Source organism: Sinocyclocheilus grahami, unplaced genomic scaffold, assembly GCF_001515645.1.
Source record: "Sinocyclocheilus grahami isolate Dianchi unplaced genomic scaffold, SAMN03320097.WGS_v1.1 scaffold1298.1, whole genome shotgun sequence".
In the NCBI taxonomy this organism is placed as follows: domain Eukaryota; kingdom Metazoa; phylum Chordata; class Actinopteri; order Cypriniformes; family Cyprinidae; genus Sinocyclocheilus; species Sinocyclocheilus grahami.
This window is the reverse complement of record NW_015506477.1, coordinates 249,150-256,094: the sequence shown is the minus strand read 5'-3', so window position 1 is coordinate 256,094 and position 6,945 is coordinate 249,150.

Genomic DNA, 6,945 nt, shown 5'->3' with positions numbered 1-6,945 from the left:
CCAAAAAAAAGTCTAAAGGTGATAGAGCATTTATGGTTGTGGCTCCTCCACTTCATATTCGGCAGGCTCCATCCTTAGAAGTTTTTAATTCTCAGTTGAAAACTCATCTTTTTACATAAAAAGCTTTTTTCGCAGTTTTAGCTTTCATAGACGAAATACCTTCATAGAGACCTTTTCTTTCTTTCTTTCTTTCTTTCTTTCTTTCTTTCTTTCTTTCTTTCTTTCTTTCTTTCTTTCTTTCTTTCTTTCTTTCTTTCTTTCTTTCTTTCTTTCTTTCTTTCTTTCTTTCTTTCTTTCTTCTGTTGATGTACAATATATTATTTAATATCAGGCCATGAGCCTTTGTTCATTGTTAGCTTAGACTGAAAGTAGACAATAGTTGTCTAGAGTGTGTTTAGTGTTGTGTGTTCGTTTCTGGGAACCTACTTTCATAGCTTTTGTTATAAAGTTATAGTGTTGCATAACATTACTATCCCGGGGCAACAACAATGGCAGCCATGCCTGGAGATTTAGCTAAAAGTTTTGTTTACGTGTTTGCGTGTCTGGGTCTAGGCATACGTCTGAATGTGTTAAGTTGCTGTGCCCTTCTACTATCCCTCCTGAAATCCAGCTGCTTGTTGTCTTTGAAGTGTGCGCTTTGATTCGAGCCTTAAAACGGCTGAAGGAGCTGTGTTTGAAGATGAGGGGTGTTTAGCATCCCTGTTCTGAGCTCAGCTCCTCATTAAATTTTCAGATGTGCTAAGTGCTTCAGAGTATTTAAACACTACATTACTCCTCTTTAAATTCTGCTTTAAATTACACTTCTTTATTGCAACAAATCCCACCTGAGTATTGAATTCTTAGGTTTTCCGGTAGCAATTTTGTGGACCTAAGTCAATACGAAGACCTCAGAAATTACTTAAACCCATAGTGCATGACTTGATGAGTATTTTCAAGGCAAACTGTTTTTATTTTTCTCTCATTCTTATTATTTCATGCATTCATTTCCCTGGGTTGTGACATCAGACGCTAGCGGAGCATTGCAGGTGAGAGCTTTGAAGGACTACTGGAATCTCCATGACCCAACTGCACTCAACATCCGGGCAGGAGATATAATCATGGTAGGCTTTTTAAGCCTTATTTCTCACAAGAGGTGTCCTAATTTAATACTGTATAATGTGCATTATGTAATAGGCCTATATAATTGCCAATGTGCTCGAGCGTTGCCTTGATCTGCATTCTTACCAAATTACTAAACCGTATTCTAATGAATCACAAAAACATTAAAACCCAAAACAACAAATTTGATTTGGCTTGTGGAAAAATAGTAGAGCTGAAAGCGGTTTTCAGAATGCTTTAAATATGGAAGACAACACAACAGCATTGCATATGTTTCTAACTGATATAATTATGTCCTGCACATAAGAGATAACAGTAACATGAACAAGTGAGGACCGTAATTTGGTGTTCCCTAGAATCCCTACAGAGAATACTTTAACATGCTAATACAAGTTCCCACCAATCAGCCTTTGATGTCTCAAATGAATCAACTGTAGCTTGTTGTTTGTGCTATAGTAGCGTGTGTTCAGCCTAGTTTGCCTTCATAACAGCGTGCTTCACCTCCAATAAAAGACTTGGGTTTGGTGTGTGTACAGTAAAGTGCAGCCTGAGGCTTAGTGCTGCACGTATGCAATGTCATTGTTCACACCTTGTCTGTCTAGATAGCTTTAGGCGGCCATTTCTGCTAGCATAAAAGACTGCTGTGTTTTTGTGGCAGTGACTTCAGGGTTTTTAAAAGCTAGCAATGAAAGATACTTTCACTCAGACTTAACCCCACCTTTAAAATTCACAGTTCCTTTACAGATTTATTAGGAAATTAGGGAGTTGAATTGGGGGTAAATTAATATCTCATAATCTCAATGAATAATACCATGAGGAAAGGTGATGAACAACATCATATCTTTCTTTTCAAACTCCAATAACTGTTATTTTTTAATGCATAGTTTACTAAATTACTGTAACGGGGCGAACAAGACGGGAGACGTGCGGATCCATATGCAAGGCTTTTATTCCTAAGAGTGGTCAAAACAGGCAGGGTCAAACACCAGCAAACAGGTACAATCCAGGGCGAGACAGAAGAGCAATCCAATAAACAGTCCAAGGTCAAAAACAAGAAGGCAAGGCAAGGCAAGGAAACACAGAGACTCGGAACAGGGTACAGGCTAAACAATACTCGGCAGAGAATGGTTGTTTGAGTGAGTGTTAAATAGTGAATGTGTGATTGATGACAGCTGTGTGCAATCAGTGCTGTGTGCAATCAGTACAATGGCTGATGGGATATGTAGTCCGGGATGACATGCAACAGTTTGTGTTGTGCGAGAGTCACTGTAATGGAAGGGTGACCTCTGGTGGGGATTGAACGGAAGTCCATGGACAGGATTCGTGACAATTACACTGAAGGATGGCCTTGATGTTGACATGGTGTTAAAATAACACTAAATAAATACAGATGTTAACCTTTAAAGAGCGGTTTTGAAAACTCAGTGTTATTCTCTAATATCAGCAGTACAGTTTAACCAGGTACTTAAAATATTGAAAAAGCACTTTCCTCGCAAATATGTCCTCTTTCTATGTAAATTTTTATTATTAAATTATAGTAAATTGCCCGTTTGGTTTACATAACTCTGTTTGCCCACTGTTCATGGCAGTAGTTATTCATCAAATTTTGACTGTCTAAAACTATTAAAAATAATTTTTGTTAGTTTAAGTAAAGCTAAAATAAAATCTAAATATTGGACGATATCTATAAACTTAAAAACTTTAAATGTTGCCTTGCCAACTAACTGAAATGAAGTTTAAGTACTAAAATGGTGAACTATATCAAAAATAATAATACATTTATATATATATATATATATATATATATATATATATATATACATATACTAGGGGTGGAATTGTACACGGATGTCACGGTTCGGTACGTACCTTGGTTCGGGGGTCACGGTTCGATACGATTTCGGTACAACAGGGAAAAAAACAAATCTACTATGCTGGGTTTCATTTAATTTATTTTGAACAGACAGTAGTACAAATTAAATTTTTTTCCACCTAGATGTGAAAATACTAAATATTATTACATTGTTATATATATATATATATATATATATATTAGGGGTGTTACGGTACACAGATGTCACGGTTCGGTACGTACCTTGGTTCGGGGGTCACTGTTCGATACAATTCCGGTACAACAATAAAAAAATAAATAAAAAAATCTACTAGACTAGGTTTCAGACAGTAGTACAAATTACAGTTTGTTCCACCTAGATGTGAAACTACTCAATATTATATTCAATTGTAATGTTTATATATATATAATCTGCAGTACTGTACATACAATAAATAAATACTTGAAATATATTTGATTTAGTTAACAGATAAACAAGGGGGAAAAACACATAACACGTAACATGTGACACGTAACGTAGCCTATATATGCTGAGTTTCAGTTCATTTTTGTGACACGCTTCATTTGTTCACAGAAACAAAACTCAAATGGCAGAAAGCGACATTGCATATGTTTTCTTTATTTTACAAAAACAAATGTTTTGTTTTCATTTTGAGTGTAAACAAATAAAAGTAGACCTTTGACAGTGATGCATTATTAATAAAACAATAAATGACGGAGTGTTTTAAGTTGATTCTGCTGGTATAAGGAAACAGTTAAAGTAATCGCGCCGGCGCACACACAGACAAAACATATCAGTTCCAGCATTGCTAACTTGACAGCGCAGTTGGTACTTTATCAAAATAAAATACAGTGAACCAAACATCAGTGCGCCAGCATCTGTGTCACCGTTGGAACGCAACTGAAGTACAAAGCCTATAATTCACATAATAAATAATAGTTTAGCATTCAGATACATCGCAAATATGGAAATGTTTTTGAATGAGAGATGTAGGATACACGAGCAAAAAGCTCCATTTAGCAAACAGTTGAGTGTGCAAGCCTTTAAAGGGGTCCTATTATGCTCTTTTACAAAGTCTTGATTTTGTTTTGGGGATATACTAGAACAGGCTCTCATACTAGGTTGTTCGAAAAACACATTATTTTTCACATATTTTACATTATTACAACACCTCTCTCCCCAGTCTGGCATGAACGGCTCGAATAGTTCCTGTATCAAATGAAGGCCCGTCTTCTAAAATACGAAATGTGCTGTGATTGGTTAGCTGGGACAGTGTGTGTTGTGATTGGCAGCACTCGGCGCCTGGTCGGGAAATGTCACGCCCCTTACCATAGCTGCTGCGAGCTTCAGTGTAAATATTGCGTCAATTTCAAATCAATTTGAGCATGATTTAAACCCCGATGATTGTAACCACTCTAAGTTCATCTGCCTTGGGAAAGCTCCGACATAGTGATAACACTCGTTGCCTTCTCTAGTGCAGCTCAACCAGGTCTCGTACCATTCGTCAGTATTTTTGATATCACAAATCCCAGAAAATATGCGTTGTCGTTCATTGTAGTTTTTGAAAAGTGATTTCTGTTAAATAAAATATCTCCTTTTGAAGTGGACTTTGAGCTTTGTACCTTTACAGATCTTTACAGATCAGAGAATGCAGAGATTGTTTTCAAGTGCGCAACTCATGGCATTCGCTGTTCTTCTGCTGGCGGTTATCAAACAGCGTTGCATTACTGCGGGCGTCCCCTTCTGGATTGAGGGTGAATTGTCTGTATTCGTTGTAAGGCCTCATGTCACCTTACATGTAAACCGAGATGTCTGCACCGTGACAGTTCGGTACAAATATATGTATCGTTACACGTGGGAAAACTTGAAAAATTGGCAGTGTATCAAATACTTATTTGCCCCACTGTATATATATATAGATAGATAGATATATACATCTATGTGTAGCCATTCATCCACATTTGAACTTAGTGGACAGTGAAATTGCTGTAAATACAGACTAAGGAAAAAAATCAAACCTGCTTTAAAACCCAGCAACACAACTGTAGCTGTAAAACTTTACAACAGCAACACTGCTTTAACAAAAAAGCAAAACAGCAAGATGGAATATCAAGATTATTAAATTGTTGTGAATAAATATCATATCACATTTGCAACTGGTCAGTGTTCAAAAAATGCTGGGAAATCACTTCATCTAACCCTACAAGTGTAATTACAGATACGCCTCTCTAAAAAAGGTCACGTTTTAGAGAAGAAAAAAATCACCCACTGACTTTCAAAGCTGCTACATAGTAACAAATTTCTACTTCAAGGATTTTGATAGAAATGCAGTCGAGTTAAAGGTATGATATTTGTCTTTCAAATGTAGTGGTTAAAGTCATAATTTTCCAGAAAAAAAGTAATACTCAAGTAAAGTACAGATACGCAAAAAGTGTACTTAAGTACAGTAATCAAGTAAATGTACTTTGTTACTGTCCATCTCTGATTAAGTGAACTTTGAAGAAGCGCAAGTAAAAGACCAGCACACATTACACCTTCAGCCACGCCATTGGATTTTCATTGTTGAGACGATGGGTGGTCCTTACAGTGCACAGACTGACATCTTTTCAAATGTCGATTCAAACTGACTTTTTTAATTTCTTCAAACTTCAATCTCAATTTCACATAATGTTTGAGCAAAGAACTAACTAAATTAGCAGATGTGCTAAAATTAGCTGATGGGTGACTCACCATGTGTTTATGGTAAATTAACTCCAAATTAATTTTTGTTGTCCAGCTGTCAGACAATTGCAGAATGATTAATATGATGCCACAGAAATAACTCTGTCTTATGAGAGTCTTTTTTTTTAACTACACCATCTGCATAACCTGGCCACAATATCAACATGACCGCATTCTTGTTCAACACACTAAATCAACATAATGAACACTATAATAAATAGAATCATATTTTCTAAATAACAATAATAAGACCAGAATCTAATCTTATCAAAATGTCAAATGAATAGTTCACCTAATATGAAAACTTTATTTACTCACATTCATGTCATGCCAAACACTTATGCTGTTTTTTAAAGAATCCTTATGGAGCTCTTGTACATACAAATCACTAAAAATGTCCATAAAATGTGTTTTTACAACAACAAAAAAAGGAAGGGGGGGGGGTATTTTTGGGTGAGCTATTATGAGAGCATAGCAATATAGCACATGCCATGTTTTGAGACATAGTTTCACCTCAAAGAACATCAGACAAGGTTGTTTTTTTGTCTCTTAACAAAGTCCAGCATTCACCTTTAACTATGTCCTCCCAATATAGGTTTCACATCAGTAGACAGTATTTTAATGAGTGTTTTTACTAAAAAAGGATCTTAAGCAACAGAATGTTCAAACAATCCATAGAAAAAAAAACTGTCCTTTTTTCAAGCCAGGTTCCTTATGTTATTACCAGAATGTCTCATTTATTGAGACAAATTAAGCAACTGCTGTAGTTTTAAACATTTATTTTCAAATAAGGACTGGAATAAAACATTCAACACACAGCTTTAATGAGGTGATTTAACAACCTGTAAGACCCTTTAGACCACCCTACTGCAGTTGAACACACAAAGGAGCTCCTGTTATGTGAAAATAAATCATGTCCAGAAAAAAATACCACATTTTGATTTGGTTACATGTCATTGATCTGAAGTGACTTCAGGTAACAAGTCACAGCGACCTGGAATTTCTGTGCCTGTGGTTATTTATTTATTTATTTGTTTGTTTGTTTGTTTGTTTTTGTCATTAGCTCGGAGCAATAAAACACTACCATCATATTTGTAATTAATATTAAAGTTGTATTTTTTTTTTACAAAGTCACTAAGATCTTACATTTCTGTGGCTAACTAGACTTAGTTAATTTAGACACTTATTAAGAAAAGTCAGTGCTAATATTGACATTATATAAACACTTCAAACAGAGTGCAAGTATATATATATATATATATATATATATATA